Source organism: Chiloscyllium punctatum, unplaced genomic scaffold (genome assembly GCF_047496795.1).
Source record: "Chiloscyllium punctatum isolate Juve2018m unplaced genomic scaffold, sChiPun1.3 scaffold_91, whole genome shotgun sequence".
Lineage (NCBI taxonomy): Eukaryota > Metazoa > Chordata > Chondrichthyes > Orectolobiformes > Hemiscylliidae > Chiloscyllium > Chiloscyllium punctatum.
Window position 1 is genome coordinate 1,044,157 of NW_027309825.1, and position 12,069 is coordinate 1,056,225.

At 45.9% G+C, this 12,069-nt stretch overlaps 1 long non-coding RNA gene across 1 annotated transcript; it reads right to left on the reverse strand.

Annotated features, from left to right (window-relative positions):
• Positions 1-5,025: 5,025 nt before the first annotated feature.
• On the reverse strand, positions 5,026-10,908 carry LOC140471510 (uncharacterized). The gene is made up of 3 exons (XR_011957064.1): positions 10,825-10,908; positions 8,228-8,335; positions 5,026-5,137 (listed from the first exon to the last, which is right to left on the reverse strand). It is a non-coding gene; the product is annotated as an uncharacterized lncRNA (long non-coding RNA).
• Positions 10,909-12,069: the final 1,161 nt, after the last annotated feature.

Consider the following 12,069-nt stretch of genomic DNA (forward strand, 5'->3'; position numbering starts at 1 on the left):
TCAGGGAGTGCAAAATGCATTAGAGGGAGGGAAAATGGTGCAGAATTTGGGATTTTCAAATTTGTGTTTTACAATGTGCACTAAGTTCTGTAAAACCTCTCATCACATACTATGAAAATTTCCTTCTCTTCCTGGTCAATATGTCTTTCCTTTCCCCTTCCCCTTCACACATTTCCAATGCCTTGGTCACAACAAAACTGTGCTGCCAGTGAAGTTTATGACATGGTTGAGTATTGCCCCGCCCCTCATTTACTCCGATTGGTTGAAGGACCAACTAGCACCTCTAGCCCCGTTCCCCAACTCTTATTGGTCCTGCGCTGACATCAATAATCCGAGGCCCATTGTGGGCTGGAGCATGCTCAGTGCTTCCTGCTTTTGTTGTTCATCAGGTCTCAGAGAGAGAGAGAGAGAGAGAGAGAGAGAGAGGCTCATCCCTGTTTCGCCTGATGTCAGACAATAACAACAACTACCTGCATTGTATGGAGCCTTTCACATTGGCAAATCTCCTAAAATGCTTCATGAATGATGGGAACGTTGATTAAAGAGAACGATTTTTAGATACATATTTAAGGCGGACAGAGGGGTTTAGGGAAGATATTCCAAAGTTTGTGTCCTCGGCAGCTCCAATCGTGGAGTGATATAGGTGGGCAACAGCTTACAATGGAGAGTTAGTGGCTAACCATAAATTAACAACCTCATGTCATAGCCCCCTACCCCACACACCAGGCCTCGTTCTCACAGCCTGCCATTACACACGACCTATGGTTAGCCATTAACAGTCTCCATTAACAGCTAATGACCCTCCCCCAGCCAGATCGTTATCCACTCCTTTATCCAACCACTCTTCTTACTCTATCCCCACCTATCCTTTACTCCTTTTATCCTCCCCCCACAGTAACTTCTGCACATAAACTGACCTTTTTTTCTCAGTAATATCTGTTCTGTGGAAGGGACACTGAGTCTGAAACTTTAACTCTGATTTCTCTTCACAGATACTGCCAGACCTGCCGAGCTTTTCCAGAACCTCCTGGTTGTTGTTTCTGATTTACATCTTCTGCAGTTCTTTTGGTTTTAATTTCCCGGGAGTTTGTAATTCAGGTCCAACAGCCTCTGTCCCAGTCTCTGCTGTCTCTCCCAACCCCAAACAGTGACACTGCACCTGCACAGCTCATGGACATGTGTTGTCTTGCTGGCCACACCCCTCATTCAATCCCATTGGCTGCAGGACCACACAGATTCTCCTCCCATTGGTCTGGAGCTGCCGTCAATCAGCCGGGCCCCATTGTGATGAGAGTGGAGGGCTCATCCCTCTCTCTGCCCTGGGATGAGCTTCATCATTCACAGTGAATGGGACAGTATCACAGAGCACAGGGCCTGGGGGCTATTTAGCCCATTGGGGCTCTACTCTCTCCCTCTGGAGATGCTGCAAATCTGTCCCAAGTCCCCTCCCATGTGCCCATAGCCCCCCAAATCTTTCCTTAAAAAGTAAAATTCTAAGTCTGCTTCAGAATACCTGCTGAATCTGTGTCGTTCAGACTGTTCCAGATGCTCAGAACTTACTGAATAAAATAGTGTTCACATTTTCACCTTGTATTATTTGCCAAGTACTTGAAAGTAGTTACTAAAAATTGTGACAGTGTGAACAATTTCTCTCTCTGCAAATTCAAGACCTTGGAACCAAATCTGCACCAGATCGAAATCACTGCTTCACCTTCTCAGCTCCAAGGATAATTATCTGTGCTTCAGCTAGCTCTCTGCAAAAGAGAGGAATGAATCTTAATTTATTAAGATCAAAGAAACAGACCTTCAGTCCAATTCGTCCGTGCCAACAAGGAATCCTAAACTAATGGATTCCCATTTACCAGCTATTGGCCTGTATCCATCAAAACCCTTCCTATTCATGTACCCAATTGGAAGCCTTTTAGATGTTGTGATTTTATCAGCCTCCACTACTTCATCTGGTAGCCCCTCCCATACACACACCACACTCAGCTTAAAAACGTTGCCATTTAGATCCCTTTTAAATTGTTTTCCCTCTCAACTTAAACCCAGGTGCTCTAGTTTTGGACCCACCTAACCTGAGGAAATAGGACCCCGGCTGCTCACCTTATTCACACCCCTCGTGATTTTATAAATCTCCATGAAGTCACCTCTCCGCCTTTGACTGTCCAGAGAAAATAGCCCCAGCCTATTCAGCCTCTCCCTGTAGCCCAAATCCTCCAATCCTGGCAACGTTATTGTAAATCTTGTCCAAACCTTTTCAAGTTTCATAACATCCTTCCCAGAACAGAGTAATTCAAACTGAAAACAGAATTCCAGAAGTGGCTTAATCAATGTCCTGTCCAGCCACAATATGGCATCCCAGCTTCTGTATTCAATGCATTGACCAATAACGGAGAGCATTAATGGAGTCCCATTTGCCAGCGGTTCACCCTTATCCCTCTAAATCCTTCCTCTTCATGTACCCAATCAGATGCCTTTTAAATGCTGCAATTATACTAGCCTCCACCCCTTCCTCTGGCAGTTCATTCCATACTTGCAATGCCCTCAACATGAATAAGATGCCCCTTAGATCCCTTTTAAACCTTTTCCCTCTCACCTTAAGCCTGTACCCCCTAGTTCTGGACCCACCGAACTTGGGAAAAAGTCCCTGACTGCTCACCTTATCCATGCCCTTCATGATTTTATAAGATCACTTCTCAGCCTCCAACTCTCCAGGGAAAATAGTCCCAACCTATTCAGCCTTGCCCAATAAGCTCAAACCGTCCAACCCTGGCAAAATCCTTGCAAATGTTTTCTGAACCCTTTCAACTTTCTCAACTTTATTCCAAGAACAAGGAGATTTGAACTGAAAACAGAATTCCAGAAGAGCTGTAATCAGTGACCTGTCCAGCCACAATATGACATCACAACAGCTGCGTTCAATGCATTGACCAATAACGGGGAGGGTACCAAATGCTGCATTCAGTACCCCGCCTCCCTGTGACTCTACTTTCAAGGAACTAGGAACCTGCACTCCAAGGTCTCTTTGTTCAGCAATGTTCCCCAGGACTTTACCATTAAGTGTATAAGTCCTGCCCTGATTTGCCTTTCCAAAATACAACAGCTCACATTTATCTAAATTGAACTCCGTCTGCCATTCCTTGCTCCAATGGCTCATCTGATCAAGATCCTGTTGTATTCTGAACTAACTTTCTTCATTGTACACTACACCTCCAATTTTGGTGTCTTCTGTAAACCTCATATATTCACATCCAAGTCATTTATTTAAGGGCCCAATATCCATCCTTGCAGCACATTGCTGCTCACAGGCCTCCAGTCCACTTAGCAACTCTCCATCATCATCCTCTGTCTCCTACCTTCAAGGCAGTTTTGTAATGGCTTGTTCTCCCTTCATTCCATGTTATCAATCCCTGCGAACCAGGCTGCTTTGTGGAACCTTGTTGAATGTCCATATAAACAACATTCAACGCCTGGCTTAATCAATTTTCTTTGTCACTTCAAAACACTCACTCAAGTTAGTGAGACCCAATTGTGCATGTACAAAGTCACACTGACTCTCCCTGATCATTCCTTACCTTTCCAAATAGATGGATATCCTGTCCCTCAGAATCCCTTCCAACAACTTGCCTGCCACTGACTTCAGGCTCACTGTTCTCTTGTTCCATAGCCTCTCCTTACCACCTTTTAAAAATAATGGCACCTCACCTGTCACTATCAATGATACAAATACCTCAGGAGAGGCCCAACAATCAGTTCCCTAGATTTCCAGAAAGTTCCAGGATACACCTGATCAGGTTCCAGGGTTTTATCCACCTTGATGCGATTTAAGACATCCAGTACCACCTCCTCTGTAACATGGACACTTTCCAAGTTATCACTGTTTATTTCTCCAAATTCTCGAGCTTCCTTATACTTCACCAGTAAAAATGACGTGAAATATTTGCATATCTTTCGCACCCCCTGTGGTTCCATAGACAGCCTTGTTGACCTTTAAGGAGTCCTATTCTCTGGTCCAGTTAATCTTTTGTCTGTGATATATTTGTTTAATCTCTTTGGATCCTATTCCAGGACATCCCAGAAAGGCCTACTTCAAGGACCATAATTTTCCTCTGACTTGATCAACAATGCCCTCCAACACATACCCTCCACTTCCTGCACCTCCGCCTTTACCCCACCCCTCCAGCCACAAGAAAGAATATAACCCTGCGGTCTTCACCTTCTACCCCACTAATCTCCAGAAACAGCGCATTCACCTCTGTTATTTCTGCTACCTAAAGTCAGACCACACCACTAGAGGCAGATTTCCCTCCCCACCTCTATCTGTGTTCCGCAGAGACCATTCCTGCTGCGCCTTCCTTGTTCGGTCCACACCCTCCCACCAACCCACGCTCCACACCCTTGACCCTCCCTTACCGCCATGGGTAATGTAAAACATGCGGCCATACCTCCCTCTGACATCTATCCAAAACCCCAAAAGGATCTTTTCACATCAAGCAGAGATATGCCTGCACATCCCAAAACCTCATATACTGCATCGAGACACTATGGGAAATTTAACATGGTTCATCCAACTAAACTACACATCTTTAGACTGTGGGAGCAAACTGGAACACCCGAAGGAAACCCTTACAGATACTGGGGAGAATGTGCCAACTCCAACACAGACAGTCGCCCGAGGCTGGAATCAAACCCAGGTCCCTGGTGCTGAGGAAGCAGCGCTAACCACTGAGCCACAATACTGTGCGATCTTTGGTGCTGATGTGCTGCCCCACTGATACCTCAGTCACTCACCCTGCCTCATGTCCTGATGACGGAGTGAAATTATCGCTAGACACTTAATCCAGAGACCCAGATAACGTTCTGGGGACCCGGGTTTGAATCCCATCACGGCAGATTTTGGAACGTGAATTCAATAAATATCTGGGAAAAAAAAACCTAGTGACGACAAGGAATCCATTGTCAATTGTTGGAAAAACCAATGTGGTTCACTCACGACCTTTAGGGAAGGAAAAATGCCATCCTTACCTGGTCTGGTCTGCATGGAACTCCAGACCTATAGCAACGGGGTTGACTCTTATCCGCCCTCTGGGTAAACGCAGCAATAAATGCTGGCCGAGCCAGTGACTGCCTCATCCTGTGAATGAATAAAGAAAACAGGTCAGGTTTTGTTCCTTCTCTAGTAGGTACATCCTACAAACTGAATCTGAAATGTTCTCGTACACGCTGAACAAATACCTTTCCATCCAAGCCCTTAACACTACAGCACTCCGAGGCCATGTTGGTAAAGTTAAAACCACTTATCATTGTATCCATATTATTCTTACAGATAACTGAGATCTCTCGGTAAAATTGTGTCTCAATTCCCCGCTGACTATTGGGAGAGAGTCTACAATACAATCCCAGTAAGATGGTCATCCCTTTCTTATTTCTCAGTACCAACCAAATAACATGCCTGGAGGTACTCCCAGGAATATCCTCCCGAAGCCCAGCCATAATGTTATCCCTAATCAAAAACACCTCTCTCCCTGCTCTGTAGGCCCCTTTCTATCCTCGCTATAGCATCTATACCCTGGAACATTAAGCAGTTAGTCCTGTCCATCTCTGAGTGATGCTTTTGTAATTGTGGTAATATCCCAGTGCCATGTTCAAAACCATACCCTGAGCCCACCTGCCTGACCTGTCAGGTTTCTTGCACTGAAATAAATGCAGTGCAACTGGTCCGTCGCACCTCATTCTGTGACTTGCTCTTGCCTGCCTTGACAGTCTGACTGGTGAACAGTACCAGCCTCAGACTCGCCTCTTTTCTCACCATCTCTTTAGGATTACCCCGACTCCCTCACAGGTTTAATGCCTGCTGAGTGGCACTAGCAAATCTCCCTGCTCGTCAGGACCCCATGCTTTCCCCTTCCTATGCCATTGGTACCAATATACAATGTCCTCCCAATGGGTATTTTCCCTTTTGAGAATATTCTGCTCCCTCTGTGAGACATCCTTGACACTGGCACCAGGGCAGCACCACCCCATTCTGATGTCTCACTGTCAGCAGAAACGGTAGACTGTGTCCCTGACTATCACCATCGATCGTGTAGAACTGGATATACCTCACATTGTGTTAGAAGCCAGTCTCAGTACCTGTAACTTGACTGTCAGTGCGACTTTCCCGTGAAAGTCTATTACCACCTTCATTTTCCAAAACAGTATCCTTGTCTGAGATGGGGATAGCCACAGGAGACTCCTGCAGTACCGACCTACCCCTCCTAGCTTTCCTGGAGGTAACCCATCTACCTGACAGTATCTGCAGTATCCTGCATTCCTGAGACTGCCACCTATCACACCCCTCAGCTCCTGTCAATTCCTCACTGCCTTTAATCACTCATCCACCAATCCATGCGATCCAATAGGATTTGCAATCACACTTCCTGCAGGCATACTCATCAGGGTCATCGAAACTCTCCCTAATCTCCCACATCCGACAGGAACAGCACGCCACTCTACAACAGGCCATCTCTCCACCTTAACAATCTACAGACCAAGACAAAGGTACAGTCTTACTGCTCGAAAAATACTGCCCGAGAATAACTTAATGCTTACGTTTTATATCTTAAACATTTAATCAAGAGACCATAAGACATTAAAAAGAAATCCTCACCTGACTCACTATTGTAGATTTAATAAAATAAAACCGACTAAGATTGATATTTGAAGAGACTGAAACTCACTGAGCTGATCCCCGGCTCTGAGTACTTCCAAGAGTGAGGTCTCTCTGAGGACAGCTGTGAAATGTCTCTGTTTTTCTTCTCTGCCCACTCCATTTCCAGAGTGGTTTTTAACTTCACAGCAAGTCAGCTCAGAGAGGTCACTGCTTGGTTTTATTCCCTGGGGGTTGCCTTTGATGCCCAGACCAGTATTCATTGGCCACCTTTACTTGTCTTGGAGAAAGTGGTGGTTAACCGCCTCCCTGAAATGCTGCAGTCCATGTACACCACAGTGAAGTTTGGACAACAGTCCCCCTCTGGCCCCACAACCCTCCCTGTCTCTGTAATCGCCCTTCGGCTTCAGAAATTACATGTCCGTGGCATAAGATTTTTATTTGGATTCATTTTTGTTTCATAAACACCCCCCCCCCCCAAAAGTGAAATATTTCACTCCCAAACAAATTTCTGTTGATTGACCTTTTGGAGAGGCTGACACATGGACATTGCAATATTTTATCTCACATTGTACACGTAGAATGATGGAACTTTCTTTTAAACATTGCTAAAAAGGGAGGCAATGGCTTAATGGTATTCCTGCCAGATAAGTGACATGTGCAATGTTCCGAGGATTACGGACAGAATCCCAACATGGCTGATGGCAGCATCGGAATTCAATACAATCTAGAATGGAAAGGAGAATGATGACCATGAAACTATTGTTGATTGTAAGAAAACCCATCTGGTTCACTAATGTCCTGTAGGGAAGGAAACGGTCATCCTCACCTGGTCTGGCCTACATGTGACTCCAGACCCACAGCAATGTGGTTAACTCTCAACTGCCCTCAGGAAAAGTACTTTAAAAACTGTTAACAAGAACTCCGCAGGTAACACTTAAAAACTGGCTTTTCACATTGGGACCATGTGAATTTCTGAACGGCCTGAACTAAAACTGAGTTTCAGCTTCACCTTCTCCCTATCTCACATCAGTCTGTTTACACCCAACTCCAGAACACTCTCATTGAGCCAAGCAGCCCTCACAGTGCAGCCCTGTCATTTTCATTGTCTGCTCACACCTACACTGTCCTCAGCCTCCTGGACTGTTCTAATGCATCTCAATGGGAGCTCAGGGACAGCACCTCATCTTTCAATTCAGCCCTTTGTAACCCCAGAGTCAACATGGACCTCAGCAGTTTCTGAATGAACAGACAGTTGTCAGAAGCTGGAACATTCCACCTGAAAAGGTACTGGAATTTGAGTCCAAAAGGACTTTTAATGGGAAGTTGGCAGGTAATTGGAAATATGAAGTTTACAGGTTAACATCATGAAGTGGGTGATTGGGTCTAAATTTGAGAGTTCTTACAAAGAGAATTTGGATAAATCTGTGCTCCCTCTCAGGCTAATACCTCCTTCCTCAGCTGCAGGGCCCAGAACAGAGCACACACCCAAAGGATGATCCAACCATGAATTTGTACATCTTTCTGCTTAACAAAAATATTGGAGATATTTTTTCACAAACAGAACAGACAAACCTTTCTCCTTCCACAGTTAAATACCAATGATATTCAGATCCTGATGACTCCATTGACTGTAAAAACTTGATTTTGAGATCCCAGGCTCAATTATTCTGATTTAATATCCTATGAAATGAATTCACAAAACAAAACTCTCAGTCAGTGCAGGAAGAATATAAAGACATACTTTTTTCTTGGTATGTGCTTGATGTGTAAATGCCTCTCTTCAAGTTGCATGCCCCCCCTCCAAATCGTAGGAAGGGGACATGCACATACGCCTCACTGTACCTTACCCCCAATAAAAATGGCGGCCATATCCCAGGACCTTTCACCGCCTGAGGGCCGCAGCCATTTTCCCATCTGCTGCAAACGCTGGATTAAGAGTTGCTAATTCAGATTTACGAACCACGCAGTGTGTAATTAAAACTTCCCAGTCTAAAGTAACTAATTATCTCCCTGTCTCTGAGGCCAATCTTCCCTTCCCTGTTTGCGTCTCCCACATTCACCGACGGCCGAGTCACGTGGCACTGCACAGGCAGAGTTACTGGTGACGTGTCATCCCACTAGCCACGCCCCTCATTCACTCCCATTGTTTGGATGACCAGCTGGTTCCACTTGGTCCACCAGTCCCACCATTTTTTCCTATTGGTCCGAAGCTTCCACCAATCAGCTGGACCCCATTGTGAGGTCAGTGGTGGGATCCTCCCCCTGTCTGAATCAAACCTGGACTGTGTATGGATGGTGTGAATCAGGAACAACAAGCAGAAGGTGCTGGAAAAGCTCAGCAGGTCTGGCAGCATGTGGGAACAGAAATCTGTCCAGTGGCCCTTCCTCAGATCCGATGGGAGCTGGGAAAATTAGAATTCTGACAGTGTGGAAACAGACCATTCGGCCCAAAGGCTCCACAGCGTCTCTCCGAAGGGTATCCCATCCAGACCAATTCCCCTGACATATTACTGTATAGTTCTCCTGACTAATGAACCTAACCTACACATTCCTGAGCATTATGGGAAGTTTAGCTTGGCCAATTCAACCAACCTGCACATCTTTGTACTGCAGGAGATAGGGGTTAAAGAGTAAATAATAGGCAGGGACAGAACCAAAAGAGAGACCAGAACATTTGGAAAGACAAAGGAGTGGATTACGATCTGGCTGGGAGGGTGCATAGCTGTTAATGGAGGGGACAGGAACCTGTGTCTGGCAGCATCTCAGTGGAGGTGGCGGAAATGGCGACTGATGATCCACGTTCTGCTGCAAAAACAGATCCCGAGCTTCCAGCTGCCTAACACTTTAACATATGAGTCTGTTCCCAGGCCAACATCTCTGTCTTATGCTTACTGCAGTGTTCCAGTGAGGCCAGAACAGACCAAATGGCCCCGTATTTCAAGGACTGCAATTTCCCCTCCCATATGGTCAATACCATCCACTCTATCTCCTCCACTTCCCGCACCTCTGCCTTTGAAACCCACACCTCCAACTGCAACAAGGATAGAACACCCCCCGCCCCCACCCCCAGTCCTGACTTTCCACCCAGATACAACACATCATCCTCTGCCATCATTCCACCACCTACAATCAGACCCACCACCAGATTCTTAAGGGGTTTGACAGAATAAATAATAATGTGTCTGAGGGCAAACACAGAGGGGAGTCTGAAACCAGATTCTGAGTCAGTCACAGAATCAAGGGATCTGTTTCGGATTCGTCACGTTTAAGGCAACACAGACACGGTAAGGGGTTTCAGTAGCAATGGAGCTGGGGTGAAGAGGAGACAAGCAACGGTTTGGAATTCCTGGTGTTTGGGATTGTGTGGATGTCTAATCAGAAGGTCAGCTTGGGGTCAGATATAACTGCAATACTGTGAAGAGTGTAGTTCTGCTGCATAGTTCCCAGTGAGAGGGAGAGGCTCAGCATTAAGGGGAAGGAATTTGTCCGGCAACGGGTTTAACCATTACAATGTTTTATTGGAGGAAACTGCACCTAATCGAGTAGTGGGAATGTGGTAAGCAGTTTGATAACTGAATAACAGTGGAGTAGTTGGGAGGGATGATGGGGAGGGAGAGCTGGGCATCGTCAGTGTACATGTGAAACCCAACATGGCACTTTTGCACAAGGTCACCTCCTGGCAGTATGTACATGAGATACAGAAGGGACCAAGGACACCAAATGCAAGGAATTCAGAAAGGAAAGGGAGAGTGGAGATGTAGCAGGATTTAGGGAGAGAAGGACGGAACCAGAAAAGACAGAACAAGGAACAATGTCTGTGAATCGGTGAGGGGACTGATGGGGAGGAGGAGGAAAGAGAGTTGGAAAGTCTGTAGTTTAGTGAGATTAGGGTAAAGGGTCAAGGTGAGCTCTGATAAGGCTTGACAAGAGACTGGAGGAAGATGTAAGTTTAGGACAAAAACCAGGAACACGACGTGACGCAGCTTGGCTTGGCGGGCTAGTGGGAGGGAGGGAAGCAGCAGATCGGATTATCTCAGTCTTAGTGACAGAGAAACTCCATGTGCTCCTCACTCATTGTTGAAGAGAAGGATGGAGGAGACAGGATGATGGACAGTGTTTCACAAAGAAACAAAACCAGGGTTAGTGATATTTAAAGTGAGTGAACAAACCTAATGTATTTAACCTTTATCCAAAATATTAAAACAAACGACTGAAGTCCTGGTTCGAATCCCATATTGGCAGGTGGTGGAATCTGAATTCAAGAAAAAAATAACTGGAATTAGGAATCTCCTGATCTCCATAGAACCATTGTCAATGGCGAAAAACATCCTGCCAATCTGACAGTGGCCCAGCCAGCGACTCACTGTATTAATCACTGCAAAGTCTCAACAAAGGAATGAAACTGGATGGACCACTCGGCATCTAACAAGACACCATTTAATACAACCACAGAATCAGCCCTCTCAATGGTGCAACGTCCTCCAGACTAATATCTGGATTTTGGGGCCAAAATGTGCAGAGCTGTCTCACAGACCAATCAAGGAACAGCCTGACATAGTCATACTCATGAAATCAACCCCTACAGACAATGACCAGACACCACCATCACCATCCCAAGATATTGAGATTGTGGTGCTGGAAAAGCGCAACAGGTCAGGCAGCATCCGAGGAGAAGGAGAATCGACGTTTCGAGCCTAAGCCCTTCATCAGCCTGACCTGCTGAGCTTTTCCAGCACCAGACTCTTGACTCTGATCTCCAGCATCTGCAGTCTTCACTTTGTCCTGAAATCTCTGGATATGTCCGGGTCCCACCAGCAGGACAGATCAGTCAGAGGTGGTGTACAGAGAGGGAGGATTTGCCCTGGGAGTACTCAGCATTGACTCCGGAGACCAGGAAGTCTCATGGCTCCTGCTGATTACCACGTCCCGTCCTCTCTTGGCTGATGAATCACTTCTCCTTCATGTTGAACAACATTTGGAGGAAGCACTGAGGCAATAAAATGGTGTCAAATGCACTCTGGGTACAGGATTTCAATGTTCACAATTGAGACGAGCTCTGCAACAGAATTACTGACTGAGCTGGCCAGGTCCGAAAGGATATAGCTGCTCAACTGAGTCTACAGCGGGTGGTGAGGGAACCAACAAGAGGGAAAAACATACTTGATCTCATTGTTATGAATTGACCAGCGGCAGATCCATCTGGCCATGACAGTATCAGTACGAGCGAACATCACACATTCCTTTTGGAGACAAAGTCTTGCCTTAAAGTTGAGAAAAACCTCCATTGTGTTGAGTGACACTATAATCGTTCTAATTGGGACAGACTTCGAAGAGGTGTAAGATCTCAAACTGGATCTCTCTGAGGCACTGTGGGACATCAACAGCAGCAGAACTGTACTCCAGCACAATCTGTA